Below are 21,148 nucleotides of genomic sequence, written 5' to 3' on the forward strand. Positions count from 1 at the left end.
CTTACTTGTTAAAAAACAAAACACAAAGGCAAGATCTATTAGCCCTTACCAGTAAGTGAATCTGAAAATTTTACTTTCTGTATTTGTGAGTTTAAGAATGTTCTGTGTTTCTTGAAGCACTTGTCATTATCCACTCAGCTGCAAAGTAGCAGGAAGCTGTAGCTGTACCAAATTTTTTTACTGATGTATAAAAAGCGAGTAAATGTTTGCTACCAATGAAATAGTAGCATTTGTTTGTATTGTTTGTACATACCCATGAAATGGCATCTCATGTCGCCAAGCTAGCAAGCAGCAAGAATTTCATTAAAATTGATATATAATCCAGAAAATAAATCAACACTTACCCGTTGAAGTCCATTAAATTAAACAGGTACAGAATACTTCATGCAGATTAGCAGGCCCTTCACCCCAGCAGTTCCAAAAATAAACACAAGAGGCACTTTGAATCCATAGTATCTGTGAGTGAAACACTGTTCTGTGGAAAAGGCACATACATTAGCAATCAGTTACTTGCCAAACTTGCCGCAAATGGTATTTCCTGTTCACCTTCATTTTCTTGCCCCTATATACATATATATATATATATATATATATATAGCTATATATCTCCAATTGTGTGGTAGCAAGCTAAGGCCCTCACCTAGAGCCATTCCTCCTCAAACCTCCCGTTTCTGACTTTCCTGAGAGTAAGCAGGGTGCAGCAGGATGTTCACCATTAGCTTCCCAAATGCATAACCCACCCTTATTTTGCAAACGTTGAGTATATATTGAGCAGGGTAACTGCTTGTTCTGTGCAACCCTGTGGAGAAGACTTCTTGAGGCAATGTAGGATAAGAGACTTCATTCCTGATCTGGCCTAGTTGTGGGATGCGGTGGCGCATCAGGAATGACAGCAGTCATTCAGACAGGCTGAAATGTTGAATATTAACAGTGGGTGGGTGGCCTCCTAATGCAGATTCAGAGAAGGCCTGCCTGTCCAGATGCATGGCTGGTATGCAGGGCAGGAGGGCAGGGGCCTCTCTCCGCATACATTGCTCAGGAGTTAGTGGGGCTTGAGACCAGGAAGGCTATGAAATAGGTACAGTCACAGTGATTTGTCCCCTGTGTCCCAGGTGGTAGGATAGTCTTGTGGGTAGAGCTGGCAGAAGATGCCCCTGGCTCTGCCCCAGAGGAAATGAAAAGCCCTTGGCTGTCTCGGACAGTGCAGCAGCCTTCGGCTCTTCCAGGGCAACTCAGATACTTGCTACCACCTTCTGCTGAGGCCACTCCCTTCGTATCAGCCCCTTACATCCTCCTTCTCAATTCCTCATAATGTTTGATTACAGTTTTCAGAGAATCATGTATTAAACACGGAGATGCCTTGAACAAGAACTACCTTATTTATGTGCTGTGCTGGTAGCAGATTGCCATAGCCTGATACGTTGATAATGTATTCATAGAATCACAGAGTCACGGAATCAATAAGGTTGGAAGGGACCTCTGGAGATCATCTAGTCCAACCTCCCCGCTCAGCAGGGTCACCTAGAGCATGTTAGATAGGGTTGCATCCAGGCGGGCCTTGAATATCTCCAGAGCAGGAGACTCCACAATCTTTCTGGGCAACCTGTTCCAGTGCTCCGTCACTCTCCCAGGGAAGAAATTCCCCCTCACGGTCAGGTGGAACTTCCCTGGTTCAATTTCTGCCCATTGCCTCTTGTCCTGTCACACGGGACAACTGAAAAGAGTTTGGCCCTGTCCCCTTGACACCTTCCCTTCAGATCCTTATACACATTGGTAAGATCCCCCCTCAGTCTTCTCTTCCCCAGGCTGAAGAGGCCCAGCTCTCACAGCCGTTCCTTATAGGGCAGGTGCTCCAGCCCTCTGATCATCTTTGTAGCCCTGCACTGGACTCTCTCCAGTAGCTTCATGTCTCTCTTGTACTGGGGAGCCCAGAACTGGACAAAGTACTCGAGATGAGGCCTCCGCAGGGCTGAGTAGAGGGGCAGGATCACCTCCCTCCACCTGCCGGCAACAGTCTTCCCAGCGCACCCCAGGAGACCACTGACCTTCTTGGCCACAAGGGCACATTGCTGGCTCATGGTCAATTTGTCATCCACCAGCACTCCCAGGTCTTTCTCTGCAGAGCTGCTCTGCAGAAGGTCAGCCCCCAGCTTGTGCTGGTGCCTAGGGTTATTTTTCCCTAGGTGCAGGACTCTGCGCTTGCCCTTGTTGAACCTCAGGAGGTTCCTCTCCGCCCAGCTCTCCAGCCTGGCCAGGTCTCTCTGAATGGCAGCACAGCCCTCAGGTGTGTCAGCCCCTCCTCCCAACTTGGTAGCATCAGCAAACTTGCTGAGGAGGCACTCCATCCCCTCATCCAGGTCATTGATGAAGAAGTTGAACAGGATGGGAGCCAGTACTGAGCCCTGGGGGACGCCACTAGCCACAGGCCTCCAACTGGCCTCCACGCCACTGATGACAACGCTCTGAGTTCTGCCCTTCAGCCAGTTCTCAATCCACCTCACTGCCCACTCCTCTAACCCACACTTCCTGAGCTTCTCTAGGAGGACGTTAGGGGAGACAGTGTCAAAAGCCTTTTTGAAGTCATGGTACGCAACGCCCACTGCTCTCCCCTCATCTACCCAGCCAGTCATTCCATCCTAGAAGGCCATCAGATTGGTTAAGCAGGATTTCTCCTTGGGGAATCCATGCTGGCTACTCCCAAGCACCTTCTTTTCCTCCATATGCCTGGAGATGACATCTAGAACGAGCTGTTCCATCCCCTTTCCAGGGATGGAGGTGAGGCTGATGGGCCTATAGTTGCCTGGGTCCTCCTTCTTGCCCTTCTGGAAGACTGCAGTGACACTGGCTTTCTTCCAGTCCTTAGGCACCTCTCCAGTTCTCCAGGACCTTTCCAAGATGATGGAGAGCGGCTTGGCAACAACATCCGCCAGCTCCCTCAGTACCCGTGGGGGCATCCCACCTGGGCCCACACATTTGTGCATGTCTAGCCTGCCCAGAAGGTCCCTAATCCCATCCTCCTCAACCAAAGGAAAGTCTTCCCTTCTCCAGACCTTCTCCCTCACGTCCAGCCTGCACGATTCCTGAAGGCTGCCCTTAGCAGTGCACACTGAAGCAAAGAAGGCATGCAGTAATCCTGCCTTCTCTGCATCCCTTGTCACCGGGGCCCCTGCCCCATTCAGTAGTAGGCCCACATTTTCCCGAGTCTTCCTCTTGCTGCTGGTGTATTTGATGTATTCCTGTTGTCCTTGACATCCCTTGCAAGACGCAATTCCAACTGGGCCTTAAGTATTACAAATGACTTGTGTTACAAATGCCTTCTCTAAGAGGCTTTCTAATAAATTGTTGGAAAAGGCAGCCATACTGAGCGATCGTTTTACCATTTTGAGCTTTTTTCAATAGTTTTTTAAGGCAAAGATAGTCTTCTGTTGCAACTTAATTTAAAATATAACTGCTCTAGTAAGTTAAATATTTGTGGATGGGATTCTAAATCTTTGGGTTCTGTTAAACTAGAGTACGTGATTTTATACATGCATATATATGCTTGCGTGCGCACGCGCGCACACACACACACACACACGTGCATTATACATATATATATATGTATATGATCACTTAATCCTCCTGTGTTTAGTAATGTCACCGAGGAAATTACTGCTACAGAATGATATACTGTAAAACAACATGGAAGCACATATGAAGATGTGAATATATATCAGGGAAAAATGAAGCTTGAAACGTTTTCATTTATATCTGAGGTTTAAGAATAGAAGCTGAGAAACTTACTCTCCCTTAAGGATTCCAGATGCCACGTCTAGATTCACTGGAGCTCAAGCTTTTATTCCCATCACATTTCAATCTCCATTAGTGACATACAGGCAAGTGGAGTTGCCACATTGCTCACGCTGCTAAAATGGAGTCATTTTATTTTGGTGATTTTGTTCTAAACAAGCAGCTGTTTCTACACGAGAAACAAATAAGCTTCTCTCCACAATCCCATGCACTAAACTCATCAATTTATACAGAAATAAGTATGTATGGCCAGGCCTCCTGACTTTTTTTAAAGCTCACACCAACCTCTCAGCTTCCTGCAAATTTAAAGGTGCTTTTGAAAAGCACTTCCCACCGCATGGGACTGACATTGAATCAGAAGAGAGTTGACACACAGCTTGTATTAGACAGGATGCACTATGGAGCAGGAACTGATGGCACAAAAATCTGCCTTTACCTGAAGGGAAAAGCCCTACGAAGTCATCCTTTTCTGTACTCCTTGGGACACTCACTCCAGACAAGGCAAACCACCAAACGAAGCCAGTAGCTCTGAGACGTGTGGCAAAAAAGTTCATTGTTGTGGCTAGGGGATCAGGCCCTTTATCCTTGCTCTTGTGTAACTGCAACGTGAAATGTGGGGAGCGAAGAAAAGGGGAACTCTCGCTTCCTTCTTTCTTCTATGGGAGGATACCTTGACCACTGTCTTATGTATTCATACTCACTCTCTAATTTAATTAGCTGTGAATTCCTTTTATCCGTTTGATGGACTTCCTAGTCCTTGAGCCTCACACACACAGACAAAAAGACAGTGGTCCAGGAGCTCACAAAATGGACCCACATTCCACTTCGAGAGCTCTTGGACCACTGTTTTTTTCTAAATCGCTTCTGCAGAGAGGCAAGAAGTTAAGAATAGACTCTCTCCGGCATCATCATGCCAACAGATGGCAAGGGAGCTGTTGGGGCCTGTAGTAGAGAGTTGAGGTAGGCAATGAGGTTGCTGCGTCATTTTGGATTTGGTGTATAGGGCTTTAGGTAGAATTTAGGTCTCCACAGAGAAGAAAGGCACTTGTTAGTCCATTGTGACTGCATTGGTGCAAACAATATGTACAAATGATAACATATTTTTGCAGAACTTACTCCTGATTTTTTTGTATTTCAAATTACACTCCTAAAAGAATCTAAAGGTAGGTTCTTCGGAGATGAGTTCTGAATAAGAAACGCTCTTCTGGAAAGAAATCTCATTTGAAAGAGAGCTGGAGGGAATCATTCCAAGCCTGTGGGTATTTGTTGAGGGTTTTGCTTGGCTGCTCCTTGCTATTGAGTGTGAGACCACACCAACTCCATTACATCGTTAAACCCAGGTTGACTGAAAATGTGCCCCTTTGGTGGTAAAACAGTGTGTACGATACACAAGACTGGTGCTCGTCACCACTGTGGAAATACAGTGGCACCTCCTCACCACCCTTCATCCTCTCTTACCGGCCAAGAAGGTAAGTAAATGTGACACTGTCATCCTGGTCACTCGCCCTGCCTGTTTTGCTCAGTAGTCATTCGGGTGCCTTAGTTAACATTCATTAGCTGGTAATTGTTTCCAGACCAAAGGTGGGTATACTGTAATTAGAATCTTTCTGTCAATGAAGGTTTCATATCCTCTAATGAGTAGGTAGATATGTACACTGCTATGCTGCTTGCATATTTATGAGTATTCCTATCCAGCCACAGAATAGGCCGTTCAGTTTTGCTGTCGTTGTTTTGTTGTGCACGCATGTGTTTTAACAATGAAGCATCCCCCATGAAATCCTTTGTTCTCCTGCTAATTTTATTTATTGAATGCATCTTTGCTATCATTTGGCTGTAAGGCACTCAACTCTTTATCCTTTACCCCAGCGTGGATTCGTTATTATTATTATATGCTCTAGTAGTGCAAACCAGAAAGCTGGGTCAGGACTGTGTAGGGCTACCTCAGCAAATAAGCCAGTATTTTGAGCTGCAGTGAGGCAGGTAAGAAGGCACACTTGCTGTTCTTGGGCAGAGGGGTACTACCAAGGCTGGGGTTTTTTTTTGTTTATAAGACAAATTGTACAAATTGTTACAAATTGTACAAATTGTTACAATTTGTACCTCATCTCTGGTGACAACAGAGTAGTAATACAGTGCTATGCTGTAAGCTGCATAAATGACTGGCTAATCATTTGAAGGTACTCCGTGCCCTAAGTTCCCTTTCTTTGCATGGTCAGCTCCTAGCATGAAGGGAATGGGGAGATATTACTAAGCAGTGTTGTTTCAGCCATCCTTGACCCTGAAGAACTTCAGAAAGGTGCTGGAGGGGTTGGTAGGGATTCAGTCTGCTTGGGAAGTAGATCCTTCTGCCACCAGAGACTCTTCTTCCCCAAAGCATCGTCTTCTGAAGGCCCAGCTTGGACAGTGCTGAGAAGGTCTTCACAGACTTAATGTATGTGAGCTTTGTAACACTTAAAAATTTGCTCTTAAAGCTTTTGGGAAAGCTGTTGGAAATTAATTCCCCACAGTGCAACAGAACAGCCAGAATTTAAAGTGAATATCCTTTGATACGAGACCTTAAAACCCTATGCTTTTGTGTACTGAAAGCTATTTTGGACAGATCCTGTCTAATGTGCTGTAGGTGACCTTGCTTGAGCAGGGGGGGTGGACTAGATGATCTCCAGAGGTCCCTCCCAATCTGAGCCATTCTGGGATTCTGGGATTTAGTATGTTCAGGTAACTTCTGCATTGTTAGACTTAATTTTAACCTCACACTTCAGTCCCATGGAAGTCCACACATGTTTTCAGTCCTTTGCCAAATCATGCCAAGTCCTAACACTTGTGATCTTAACATTTTAGACTGAATTTAGATGGGGCTCTCTTGAGGGCTTTTTGGTATGGAAATTTGGCTAAAAGCACATTCTTTCCAGTGTGCAGGAAATTCCATCCTTCCTTTCAGAATCAGCCCAGGCTATGATTAAAATGTCCATATTTGCAGTGGACCATATTTGCAGTTCAGTGTAAAACAGATGAGCACCTGACTGTAGTTTAACAAATGCACAGCTACATGCTGCAGATTACAGCAAGAAGGTGCGGGTCTCAGCAACCCAGTCCTGAGGCACGTGCAGTTTTGAGGGGAGATCACAGAATGAAACGCTTCATGCTTGTCAAACTGGCAATTTTCAGCAAAAGCTTGGGGTCAGATTATTCCTTATGTGGATGAAATTCATTACTTTTTTTTTCTTGAGATTTCTCAATTTGTCAGTGATGCTATGGCATACGAGCCTGCTGGCATGCAAGAATTATTAGGCAGAGAAGAGAGTGGTGTGTGAAAGTCCAGAGGCACTGCGGGGCTATTTAGCCCTTGTATGAGTACCAACTTGTGTGGCACAAGCTGGCCTGACGCAGCATGGCTGGGCTGGCCTCCCAGTCAGGCAGAGGATGCCTCTGCCCTTCTGCTACCTTGTAGGACTAGGTCTTTTTGGCAGTTGCTTTTACCTTTTTTTTTTCCAGCATATTTTCCATTCTTTCCCTTTTACAGGTGGAGGTGGCATCATTCTTTAGCATTCTGTAATTTTATTTGCCCCCGCTAAGGTTTCAGCAGCAAAGACATGAAACGTCACCTCAAAGCAGATGAATACTGCGTAGCAAACGGCTGATCCCAGAGCCTGACGGGAGCCTGACCTAGGAGCGCAACTTTTCACTTATTCACAGCTCAGCCAGTTTTGCACGGTGCAGGTGTTTGCACAAGGGCTTTAGCAATCTTGGGGAAGCACTTCTGCCTCGAGCTGGACGATAGCCTGTCGATACGCCCTTTTTAGTTGGATGGTGGTAGATGTAGAGCTGAACAGAGTTGCTTAGCATGCAGCTCTTCATTATCTATCTTTGTGGCGGCCATGGATGTGCCGACTGAGATCTGTATCCAGTTTTTAGCCATAGCAGCACAGAAACTGCCCTTCTGAAAGAGCTTCAAGTCTAACTGATGTGGGCATGGGTCTTAGACGCTCAATTAATAGGCCCTAAATCAATGCCAGGAGAAGACAGAGGATCATAGAGCAAGCCAAGAGGGCTTGTACAGGGTCTTACATGGGACTAGCCCTAACTGATTTAGCCCAAAAATATGCCAAAAGAGGCCTTCAAAGGAAGTGATCTCACCAGTCCCATGCCCATTGCCTTAATTACACAGCCACCTCTGCAGTGAAGTACAAATATTACAAAAGAGAGATCAAACAGCACTGCAGACAGGCTTTTCGTCACCCTCCACAAGAAGGCTATGACTAAAGCTGAGTAAATAATTCATAATTAATTTCTTTGATAAATTTTGGCTGTTTTACATTAATGAAGCGTTCACAATATGATGACAATTTTCTCAAAGGTACTTGGAATTACTCGCTGAGTAGTGTCTGTAAATAATTCTTAGTCTTTAGCTTATTCATGAGCGATTCCTTGCAAATCTTAGATGTCAGAAAATGGAGCAATTTTGACTGCACAACAAGCAAATAGGCAAAAGCAGATGAGCCCTCATGAAAGGAACCAGGAAATACCCTGGACAGGCACAGCAGGCCAGTAGCTTCCTTTAATATTTCGTGAAGTCTCTCACAACTTGCCTAGATATGCCTATGCTTTAATATGCTGTGACCACACAGCTCTTCCATTGCAACCTGTTCCAGTGCTCTGTCATTCTCATAGTAAACAAGTTTTTCCTCATTTTCAAGTGGAACTTTGTGTGTTTCAGTTTGTGCTCTTTGCCTCTTGTCCTATCACTTGGCACCACTGAAAAGAGTTTGGCCCCATCCTCTTGGCACCCTCCCTTCAGATATTTGTGTGCATTGGTAAGATCTCCTCTCAATCTTCTCTTCTCCAGGCTGAACAGGCCCAGCTCTCACAGCCATTCCTCATAGGGGTCATGCTCTAGTCCCCTAATCATCTTCGCAGCCCTACGCTGGACTCTCTCCAGTAGCTCCATGTCTCTCTCATAATAGGGAGCCCAGAACTGGATGCAGGACTCCAGATGTGGCCTCACTAAGGCTGAGTAGAGGGGCAGGATCATCTCCCTCGACCTGCTGGCAACACTCTTCCTAGTGCACCCCAGGATACCATCGTCCTTCCTTGCTACAAAGGCACACTGCTAGCTCATGGTTAACTTGTTGTCCACCAGGACCCCCAGGTCCTTCTCTGCAGAGCTCCTTTCCAGCAGGTCAGCCCCCAGCCTGTACCGGTACATGGAGTTACTTCTCCCCAGGTGCAGGACCCTTCACTTGCCTTTGTTGAACTTCTTTATGAGGTTCCTCCCTGCCCAGCTCTCCAGCCTGGCCAGGTCTCTCTGAATGGCAGCACAGCCCTCAGGTGTATCAGCCACTCCTCCCAGCTTGGTAGCATCAGCAAACTTGCTGAGGAGGCACTCTGTCCCTCCATTTAGAAGAAGTTGGGCAGTCTCTTCCACAACCTCCTAATCTGCATGGCATTTCTCTACAAATGCACTCAAAAAGGTTCAACTAAGAAAAGATGATGCTTCTGTTGACAAGGCTTAACTGTTACTCTCTGTTACTGAGTACTGTTCTCCAAAAAGAATCAGAAAACACATCAAATAGACATGAGTTTTTCTTTAGTGTTTTCTTTCTGTTTCATGGGCAGACCTGTGTAATCTTCTTCGCTGTCTGAGAATCCCTAAATGTATGTTTACAAGTAGCCCAATGGTGTCTCCCAGGGATGCAAGCAATGGTGAAAGCTTCTGTGACTACAGATACCTTAAGAGCTAAATTTTGTCTCCCTCCTGTGAAGGTCAGCAAGATTGCAGTGACGCAAATTCTTCTGTAATGTAAAGAAATAGCTTGTCATTTCCTCTCTTCTTTAAGAAGCAGAGATAGACTGCTAGTTCCATTTGCAAGAGACAGTGTGTAAAGAGTAAAAGCATCCACTTTTAACATAGTAGTGGCTCTTTAATGGTTGCCTGTACAGAAAGCTGAAAATAACAATTCAGAGTCTTTCCAACAATTTGCTTTGTAAAGCAAGAGTTGATAAAGACTCCGAGCAAAGTAGACAAGCCTGCATTTTAAAAGGCAACTGCCTTTCTCTTCTGATTTTCAAGCCAAATATTTCCTACAGATGAATTTCTGTGAGGGCATCATGACCTTCCAGTGGGATTTATTCTTGATCTAGCTGTTCTCCTCGTTTTGTGTGTAGGAAAGAAAGAAGAGCCAGGAAGAGCCGTCTTCCTATCCGGCCTTCCCCGTCAGGTTTTAAATGCCATCACCATCATGGTGCGATTGCAGGTTCAGGAAGAGGTTTGCAGGCTTTTGTGGCGACGCGTGTACGAAGGTGAAGCTCTCTGTTACCCATACCTGTGTGCCCCCCTGGGTGATGGCATACCCTCAGCAGCTGCGACAGGTTTGTAACGGCGCTGCCAGAAAGGCAGTTTGCCCCAAGTTTTGGGCTCCTGCTTGCTCAGCAGGAGGTGCAAAACTTAACGCACGCCATCTCGCTGCCCTGTTCCTGGGGAGTGTGCAGTTTATCAGTGCCTGCTAATTACAAAGATGGCAAGATACGATTTGCTGGGAGATAAGAGAGGCAGATGGCATGTTCATTTATTAAAAACCAGCCCGCTCCTTCTATTTGCTCTAGCTCTTTATGCCTTCGTTAGGATTTACATTTTAAATGATCAGGGATCTAATAAGGCAGTGTGGCACCTCATCAAGGATGTATTTTCAGGTCTCTACCTGAAGAAAGAGTCATGGATATTTCCACTTTGTATCTCTGTATTTAAGAACCCACTGGCTTGCTTTATCTCTGCTTACTTCAAAGTTTCCAGTTGTCTGAATACAGCCTTTACCTTGACAAAAAGAAAACTCGAGACTTTTAGCTGATTCCAGGCTGTGAGCAGCCAGGAAGATGTGGATTTACAAAGTACTGGCTTACTCATTGGAAGGGTTTAATTAGCCATTAACCAAACATCTCCTTTTGATGCTTGGGACCAGGAAGATGAGGAAGGCAAACAAAGCTTTGTAGGCTTTCTGTTTATTGTGGAAATCAGTGGGAACACATTTGGTTCTCGTCTTAAATAGGTGCAACGACGTTAGTTATGGCTCAGATGCTGAAAGCAACAGGGGAGGGTAGGACCATACATCCTCTCTGTGAAGATTAGATCCAGGGCAATAATTAAGGCATAATCAGAGCGTCTTCCTGCTGCTTTCTCAATCGCCATTCAGCTAATAATGGCTTTATAGATTAAAAAGTAAGTTGCAACCGAGTTAGGAAACAGCAACATAGAAACAATACTGATGTTTAAAGAGATTAGGTAAACTTAGTCAATGAAGCATAGCATCTCATTCATATTAATCTCCAGCTGAGACCTGGTTGTTCCAGTCACTGATTCAATCATTTGCTTGCCTACATATTATACTTCCCTCTGTGCACTTTCTCTTTTGTTCCTCCCTTCCCTTCAGCTTTCCCCTCCTTCCTTGCAGATATTCACCTGGCTAACCCCCACCCCTCTGTTCCTTTGGATACTTCTGGGGAGAAAAGGGTTACCAGAAAAAGGAAAAAGCAGCTTTTTTAGAGGATGTACACATATATGTATATACACATACATGCACATGCACATTTAATCAGCTGCAATGTACCAGTAACCTCCATGATCTCTGGGTGGCAGAGCTGTTTCCTCTGGTAAAGGTGGGTGGCAGAGTAAAACGCTTCTCTGTTTGAAGACTGGCAGTAATGCTTTCTGCTCAGCCCCACAGCAGACTGGGCTGCGCTGCAGGAAAAGTAACAGGAAAATCATCATGGTCTAAGCTGGGCAGGCATGTGGCAGGGAAGGAGTACAGTGCTGCCACCACTCTCTAGTATTGCCCTTGCACAGGCTGCACAGGGCGATGGGGAAAAATACAGAGTGAGGAGCGGCTTTGCATCTTTCTCCTTCCTGTCATTTCTGCACACAAGCCTCTCGCTAAACGCTGCCCTGGCCCAGCAGCAGGAAAGCAGGCAACTACCAAGGCTGGGCTGATGACTGCTATGTTCCCTTGCTTCTCCTGTTGCCATGTTTGCTTGTGTCTTTAGTGCGCTGAGTAAATGTAATTGTGAGCTTTAGGAGGATGTCTTATTGTCAGACCGTGAGCGACAATACAGCCTTTCTAAAAGGATCGCGTTCTTCTGAGCAGATCAGCCGGGGCCAACCTCGGGCTATGGAGGCTCAGTACCAGTGAAGCTCCCGTTCAAGAGCACATGACTCTCAGCCCGTTTGTGCTGCCAGCAAGGCTCAGTAATTGCAACTCCACTCCTTGGCAAAGCAGGGGAAGCAAAAGAAACATTATCTGGTCCTAGCTGTGAATCCCTGTCCTTCACTGAGATACTTGATGCATGTCTTCAAACTCTCGCCCACATGAGAATTTTGACATGCACTCACAGGGTTAGGAAGATAGGTAGTGCTGCAAACAGATGCTGTTGGGATGTGGGAGCAGAAATTAAAAGCAAAATTTCCCTCTTTCTACCATCCTGTTCAGTTGAATGTAACCTGCACCAAGAAGGGTTGTTTTTTTTTTTTTAATTATTTTTAACAGGAAAGAAATGATACTCAAGTAGAAGAAAGAATAGCATAAAATTAGCAAAGCTAAAATATTAATTATGGGAAAATGCAAAGCAGGGAGAGAAATCAATTGTGAGGAAAGAGCATAAGAAAAAAACCTCTTAGCCTCGTCAGATGCTTTGTGGGAGAACGCCTTCAATCAGAAATGTGCTGATACTAAATTATCCCTGGATCTGATCTAGCTCTAATAATTGAAAACTCTCCCTGCTGGAACAGAACCAGTTTGCTGAATGACCACTAATTTCTCAGACTGGATATTAAGTAGACAAAGCTGTTGCATATATCTAATCAGATTTGTATTTTTATTCCATGACACACTGCATCCTACATCTTATGATTTAAAATTATCACAGCATACTCTGTGACATGCATAGATGAGATGTGCGTTTTCCTTAGCACTGAAGCATATTTTCTGCTGTTTTCACAGCTGTGATTACAAGTTCTGGAAGCAGATTTCCAGAAACATTACTAGAAGAGCTGTCCGGATTGTTTGTTTATTTTATATCATATTAACACCTTTAACCTCCGGATTTTGTACTTTTGTGTCTGCCGTAAAGTTCAGAGTGGTTCTGCAGGTAAGATTTGCGTGTGAAGGGGAAGCCTTCTTTACTCTTTTTCTCCTGATATTATTTGCAGGGAGGGAGGCCTGAAGACAGAAAGATTGCATGCCAATTCAGGGCGTTCGTACCTGTTCAGATCAGCTTGCAGCTGAACGCTTAGCTTTCAGAATGCAGTTATGCCCGGGCATCTATGCACTGCCTGCCGCTGGGATACCGTTTTGGGTTAGGATTTGAATACGGCTCCTGGAGGAGTGTAGATCTGATGGCTTTCTCTGCTCCACCAAAAATGAATCTAAACCAGAGTGCAGGCAGGGAGAGCGGTGTCATGAGTTAGTGCAGCTGCACAGGAGATGCTGGGTATCTCATATTAAAGAGTTGTACAGTGTCACTTGAGCAGGAAAACTTCTTCAGTGTTATCCTGTTGATACAGTTCAGAGTGCCAGAGAGAAGATTTTGGGGAGCTTTGTCCAAGTTTTTTTAATCAATCAGAAGTGTCAAGAACTGACTATATGCTAAATGGGGGAAATGCTGTAGTTCTGTATGAGGCTAAGGCCTTGATGCATGCACCTGGGCCGAATGTGGTGTGCATGCACACAGAGGAGCTGGTGAATCCTTTTGATTGATCTGATTTCTGAATGAGACTGAACTGGAAGATGGACAAATTATATGAAGAAGTAGCTTTGATCCATGTTCTATCTGTGAATAAACCAGCAGCACAATCTTGCTGACTTCTGCATTACAGAATCAGTAAGGTTGGAAGGGACCTCTGGAGATCATCCACTCCAACCTCCCCACTCAGCAGGGTCACCGAGAGCATGTTAGACAGGGTTGCATCCAGGCGGGCCTTGAAGATCTCCAGAGCAGGAGACTCCACAACCTCTCTGGGCAACCTGTTCCAGTGCTCCGTCACTCTCACAGAGAAGAAATTCCCCCTCACGTTCAGGCGGAACTTCCTGTGCTTCTATTTCTGCCCATTGCCTCTTTTCCCCATCCCCTTGACACCCTCCCTTCAGGTGCTTATACACATTGATAAGATCCCCCCTCAGTCTTCTCTTCCGCAGGCTGAACAGCCCCAGCTCTCACAGCCGTTCCTCAGAGGGCAGGTGCTCCAGCCCTCTGATCGTCTTTGTACCCCTGCCCTGGACTCTCTCCAGTAGCTCCATATCTCAATGAAGCTGTTCAAAAAGATGTAGGTGAAGAATGTGAACTTTCTTTTTTGCATATATATTTCTTTTTGCAAGCTATATCATGCAAAAGAAAACCGGGGCAAAAGAAGGAGGGCCAGAGGAGCAGCCTGAGAGACCATCAAATTTCTTGTTTAATTTTCTTAGATTCTTTCCGTAGCTGCAAGAACAACTAGCAAAATCCACAGGAAAGTTCTGCTTGGAGTATAACATATAGTCCTTTGTGCATTCTGGCACATAGCAGAGCCAAAATAAAAGTTAATTATCAAATATACTTAAAAATTAAATGTTATTTGCTACTAAACTTTTATTCCAACTTTGATGAGCACAGCTTCCATTACACTCTCAAAAGAGTTATTTATGACTCTACAGAGGGCTTTTTGAGCTGGTGTTTCTCCAACCTGTTCTGCAAAAGAAGATAGTCTAAAATAAATAACAGGCATAAGAATGGCACAAGCCCCAAGCTTTTCTGCTCACAGAGCACAACACAGTGCTTTCCGTCAGCATGGGCTCTCTTTAGCACTGAGGGGACAGCAAAAAAAGAGGAAAGTCCGGGTGAGAGAGGATTGTGGGCATCCTCTTGGCATGTAGCTATTGCCAAACATAGAGACTCTGTCTATAGCTTGAGGGATGGGTGCAAGAGGCCCTGGCTGCATGATGTGCCCTCAGCCTGCCACGTGGTAGTCTTTGGGCAGGATAATGCCAGACTAAGTACCAGAAGGCAAAATATGTTTCCAGGGGCATCTTCCACCTGCATTTGGAGGTCAGTTTGCAAGGAGAGTAAGTGTGGTCTTGATAGCAGGCTGAAGGTGGTCCTCAGGATGTAATGTAGATATTGCTAGCCTTTCCCACTGAAGGGTGATGTGCCAGGAGAGCCAAGTGCAAAGGGCAGAATCCTGTAGAGACCTGGCCTGAGCTATTCATTTCTTCTCTTTCCCTTTCTTCTGGGCAGCACTATTCCCTCTTGCGTTGGACAACACCTCAGTCTCAGTATACAAGGGGATTCTTGCCCAAATGCTTGACACTGAAGAGAAAAACCTGGCAGAGATGTGAACTAGTGTCTAAAATGTGTAGATTCGGGCTTGAGCGTGATGGGGAGTGTGCTAACAAGGGTAAGCATTTGTGAAGCACAGTGCTTGCCTTTATGCTGTGCTTGTAGAGGGTTACAGTAGCACTGCAGTGTGTTTGGCCCAGCTGGAAGGACAGCGATAGCACAGGGGATTTGTACATCACTTGATCGTCCTGTGTCTCTTGCATCTTGGGGACTTCAGGGATGGTGAGGAAGGACAGGCTGCAAGTACCTTGTCTCCAGGCTACTGAGTATGCCAGTAAGGGTTCGTTTCATAGCAAAGCCACAGAGCTGTTTATGGTGGGGCGCTGAGCTCTGGCTTGAACTGAGGTCGAGGAACAGCAGCAGGGCACCACATAAAAATGAGCTGTTACGTTTCATCCCTTTCCCGCTCAGTAGACCAAATTCACTCCATGTGTAATTTTCCTAAAGCTTTATCGCTAGGTGACATGCAGATAATTATCTCTGCTATGAAAGTAATTTGGCCCTTTCATTCCATGGCTTGGGGGAGATGTTTGGGAAAAGGATGGTGCTGCATAATGAGTTTCTCCTGTGCTGCCAAGGGAAAAGAAGGATCTAGAGCTTGAGATAGTCCTGGATGGCTCAGGACAAGAACAGATGCATACCTCCAGGGCTTGCCAGGCTGGAAGCTCTCCTCTCCCTTTATCATGGTTCGATCTTCCCCATACGTAACATGCCAAGGCTGCTCAGTTTTATGCTTGCCAGTTGGGAGAGGTGAGGCCACAATTCTCATTCAACTTGTCAAGCCTGATCCAAGGTGTTTTACTTTGACAGACAGGATGCTAAATAGGGCAGTCTCCCAGGACAACTGCCGTTGTAATTTGGTCCACCATAAATAGAGTTTTTCCTGTAACTCTGAGCAAGTGCTGTCCTGTTTACTGCTCTGTTACGTGCATGACTTTGTATGGCCACAGAGTAGGGGTGTGTGATCAAGTCTGGCTAATGCAGAGCTAGCCAAAACGAGGAGCAAGCAAAATGGATCACTGCAGGCTGCAAGTTCGGAGAGGTGCTCAGCTCCTTATGCCACGTGTGTCTTAACACATACGTGGCCATTGCATCAGCTTCGCACTGACCTCCATGAAATCACTGTGCCACTCTGCCTGCTCCAGGATGCAAGTCAGGTGGTAACTGGTGGGTGGAAATTTGCACAACATTAGCTCATATAAGTGAAAATGACCCAAGCAGGTCTCACTCTAGTTAACTCAGGCTGAAGCTGCTGGGGATTGTTGTGTAAGAGGTTTTCTTTGTGGCACCACGTGGTTGGAAGCTATGATACAGAGTGTTTGGCAGTACCGGTTGAGCTGCAGCAACCAGTGGAGGCAGGGTGCCAAGTCGTCATTGCACTCCTGGGCCTCTCTGCAATACGGGATGGTGCTATACACGAGATGGAGCTTGCAGCTGGGAGAGGTCTCTTGGGTGACAAGAGCAAACGGCAGGAATCTTTCCTGAAAGCACTGGCGAGAAAGTGCTTCTCTTCCATTCAGCCCTGTGTGTCAGGAGATACACGAATCAGCTCCTTTGCATCCCGTCCCGCCTGAACAGGGAGCTGAGTGGCTGGCTCAGACCTCCCTGGCAAACTCCAGGTGCCTAGTCCGTAGCTCCAAGACATTTTTCAAATGTTCGCTTGTATGTTTATAACAAACTGTACTGCTCATATCTCTGCACCTCTTATTCCTGCAGAAGACCAGAAAATGATTATTGCAAAATATTTCAGGAAGAATGATTCTTCCTTGTCAGGTTAATGGTTTGAGTGAACCAGCAACATATCTGGATGCTAATCTATTTGTATACAATCTGGTATCTGTTATGGTAAGATTTAGAGAAAGAAACATACCTCGGTGTTCTTACCTAAGAGACTCCAGAATAACTGAGCTTCTGGCAGTAACTAGATTATCTGGAAAGCAGAGCCCTCAAGGCTACAAGCAATCTTCTTAATGTCGATAGATCAGTATTTAGCGTAACAAGATCCTGTGTATTACTACTATACAAATGTATGATTCAAATTGTTATTGATAATAATTGTAATTATTAGTGTTATAGTATAAGTCTGTCTCAGTTGTCAGAAAAGAATAGAACGGAAGTCCTTCAGATTCTAATATGGAGATCAGTAAAAGCTATAAAAATGTTGCTTCTTAATGACTCGGAAAGCTTCAGATCATATTCCCAAAGAAAATTCTGTTACTGTACGTGGGATGAATGCCCAGAGTTTCAAAAACTCTTAAAAAAATTTTTTTAAGCCGTCCTCCGCTCTGTACTAATACAGTGGTCTCTAAGGAGCTGGGAGATCCCAAACTTGAGGAGAGGATTGCTAATTCTTAGAGTACCGTAGAATGGTGATAGGAATTAAGTGCAAATAGGGTGTAGTGAATTGAAAAGTTTGTTTTCTGTCAGGACACAATGTCTTACTTCTCACTGAAACTTAGGACGAATGATTTTTAGCTTTAAAAAAATTGTTCCCAGTGAGAAAGGGGAATAGAGAGTAAGCATAAACTGCAACATTGCCACTATTAAATTATCAGTATGAAAATATCAGAGATTTGTGCTAAATGTGACATTTTCGTTAGCAATCAGGAGAGACACAGCCACAGTAATACCAGCAGTTGACAGTCATGCATTGCTTCCCAAACCAAGGGAAATCTTTTCAGGATTTGCTGTTGGTATTCAGGGCATGGTAAGAGTGCACAGCTCGGTGGATTCTTTCATGATGGGGTAGGTCTTGTCCTGCAGCTGTTTACTACTGCTAAGCATATTATCACCACATCTTTAAATATGCCTATACACAAGTTAAATCTGCATGCTTCAAAATGCATGGAAAGAGGAAAAGCAGCTTTCCACACAAAAGACATGAGCTGATCTTTTCGCGAGATCAGATGTGCCCTGTCATTGGGGCAATACAGAAACAGTCTGAGGAGCAGGTCTTGGGAAGAGCAGTGTTCAGAAGCCAGATATGCGCTGCTGGGAGGCGGTACGAAAGTTGCAGTGCGTTGAGAAGACAAGCCAACAGCCCCCCTGTGTATCTCGTTAGAAGGGTAAGCTCAAGTGACTTGCGTCTAGAAGCTGACCTTGCTTACAGTCCCTGAAGTCTGCTTTGTGCCACAGACACATGGGCTTCAGAGCCTCTGACCCTGAGACGACCCACCTAGAAACCCAGCAGAGTTCTCTGCAAGTTCAGTTAAACTGAGGTAGCCAGGTTCAGCAAATTATTTTTTTCAATGAAACTGTCTTTTCGGAATTTTCGGAAAAGGAAGCCGAAGTAGGAAACTCTCTATATTTCCTGTGCAAATATTCACCCGTTGTTAGTCGGCCTGCTTGAAATCTGCTCAGGCAACAAGTGACAGAGCTCCCCAATAGACCTATGAGAACTAAATTGATTGTATGTCAGGATGCTCATTTTTTTCCCTATCAGACATGTTCTAGCGCTTTTTCTTTGCAAGAACAATTTCCTAGCTAGGAGATGAATACTGTAATCACTGTCATAATTAGTGAAAATCACTTGCTTTGAAAATAACAAAAATGTTATCATAATTGTCAAAATGATGGTTCAGTAATTTAGGAATACTTGTTATCCTGTTGGCAGTGAGTTGTGGGCTTGATCCAAAGCCCAGGAAGCTCAGTGGAAAGCTTTCCATCAGCCTCAGTGGGTCTGGGATCAGGCCCTCTATTAAGATACAGGAAGAAGACAGTCATTGCTGTAATGCTGAGCCGGTGTGCATGAATAAAGCACGAGCACTAAGGTTAGTGAAGTGGTTCCTGGATGTAACATATGAAGTATAATAGCATCCAAAATACTACATTAGTGCAAGACAATATTATTATTCCAGCTATTAGCAATTGGGATTCACAGGCATCTCTACTATTCATGAGATGTGCATTCTGCTTTCTGGCAGCATTTTAAAGCTCATTAAATAGAATATTAAACTAATCATGATAAATGATAAGCCAGATTTCATTACATTCTGGTTAATTACAAAATCATATCTACCTAGTCTTATAAAAAGCAAATTAGTTGAAATGCACTGTCTTTACTGAATAGCCACGTAAGAAAGGAACTATAGCAGGAAGGCAAGAGGTGAATCTCCTATGCACCCTGCAGGCAGTTCACCCTGCAGCCAGTGCTCTGGGCTAAAAATGATCCCCCCAGAAGCAGCAGGTGACTGCACAGCTCAGTACTGTCTGAAAGTCTGAAACAATCGTTTGTTTTTATAGTAGGATTTGACTTTGTGTCCATATCTTAATCCAAGCAATTCCTGGACTGCTGCTTTACTTATTTATGGCTGGACTGCTATTTTTTTAGAGGAAAGACATCCTTCTGGGAAATGGTTGTGTCCTACTTAGAATCATAGAATCAGTAAGGTTGGAAGGGACCTCTGGAGATCATCTAGTCCAAAGTCCCTGCTCGGGCAGGGTCACCTAGAGCATGGTAGGCAGGGTTGCATCCAGGCAGGCCTTGAAGATTCTCCAGAGAAGGAGACTACACGACCTCTCTGGGCAACCTGTTCCAGTGCTCCGTCACTCTCACAGAGAAGAAATTCCCCCTCACGTTCAGGCAGAACTTCCTGTGGTTCAATTTCTGCCCATTGCCTCTTGTCTGGTCACACGGGACAACTGAGAAGAGTTTGTCCCCATCCCCTTGACACCCGCCCTTCAGATACTTTTTCAGATGCGTGTAAGGAAACAGCAGACAAATCACACCAAAACGCAATTACTTGTAACTTCTTGCAATTACTCAGTAACCCTTATTAGTGAAATTGAAATTCAGGAAAAAGACTTTGGTAAGTGCTGAAGCAGCAGCTCACATTTCCAGACAATCTGCGTTGAAGTGACACACTGCACCCATTGGGCAATGTTTGCTTATTTAATTAATAGAGGGTCGCACATCATTCAGCAATAAAGCCTATGCACCCAGCTCTACTAAATAAAGTCTTACATGCCTCAGGTGGGAATTATGAGGGATTTAGGCCCCTCTGTCAAAACCTGTTGTCTTCAAAACCCTCATCAGCTGCCATCTCCCCCAGTGATTTCCTCACTTTTCAGCAGAAAGGGACAACTTAGGTGTTGGAACATCTGTAGAGCTGGGGAGAAATGCAGCCTAGACCTCTCTTTGTGCTTTGAGAAGGTCCAGCCCCAGAGGCCCTACATGTCAGGACAGTCAGAGTAGAGGCACTTCTGCTTGCTCTGCCAACCTTTTACAAAAGCAGCTTTATGTGTTGTATCTCAACTAATAATCAGTGGAATAGTCAGCAAACTAATAGACACAAACTCCTAGTGATTGGGATAGACTTGGAGACAACTCAGAAGAAAGAAGAAAAGCTGATAAGTTCGTTTGCAGTGGGGGCAATACATAGATTATGAGATTACGAAGAATAATCCGATTGCCTGTGCCGTTTCCATCATCGTTGTGTCTACAGCGTGTACTTCATACTTCCGCACCTCCTTCTGTCTAATAGGTATCTTCTGTTCTTTGTTCTTTTCTTGGCTCCCCTGCTTCAGTCGCATTTACTGCAGAGTTTGCTTTTACTGAGTTTTATGTGCTGGGATTTTCAAAGTGGCTTAAGGCTATTGACTTTCAATAGGATTTGGGTAGCTAATTGCCTTTTCCTTTGTACTTTACAAATTCCAGCCATAGCTCTTCTCTGAGTTCATTTTACTCTTTTATGATTGAATTTCCTGAAATGTTATATCCCTCTTGAAAGGAAACCAAAAAAATCCTGTTTCTTTTTAATGTAAACCAAAGGAAAGAGTTGTCCTACTTCCTATAAATGTGTATACTGTCCAAAGCTCTTGGTCTCTTATCTATTTAAGTGAAACAATACAGACATCAAATGCATTAATTCAAGTCTCCCTGAGACCTTGATTCCAGCATGACAGAGAATGGATGATACAGTATTTCTCTGTGGTCACTGCTCCATGTGTGCCATACTGTGGTGGTTTAGAGTCTGTTAAAGGGGCCAGAATTTCCTGAGCTGTG

This window comes from Rhea pennata, chromosome 4 (genome assembly GCF_028389875.1).
Source record: "Rhea pennata isolate bPtePen1 chromosome 4, bPtePen1.pri, whole genome shotgun sequence".
In the NCBI taxonomy this organism is placed as follows: Eukaryota; Metazoa; Chordata; class Aves; order Rheiformes; family Rheidae; genus Rhea; species Rhea pennata.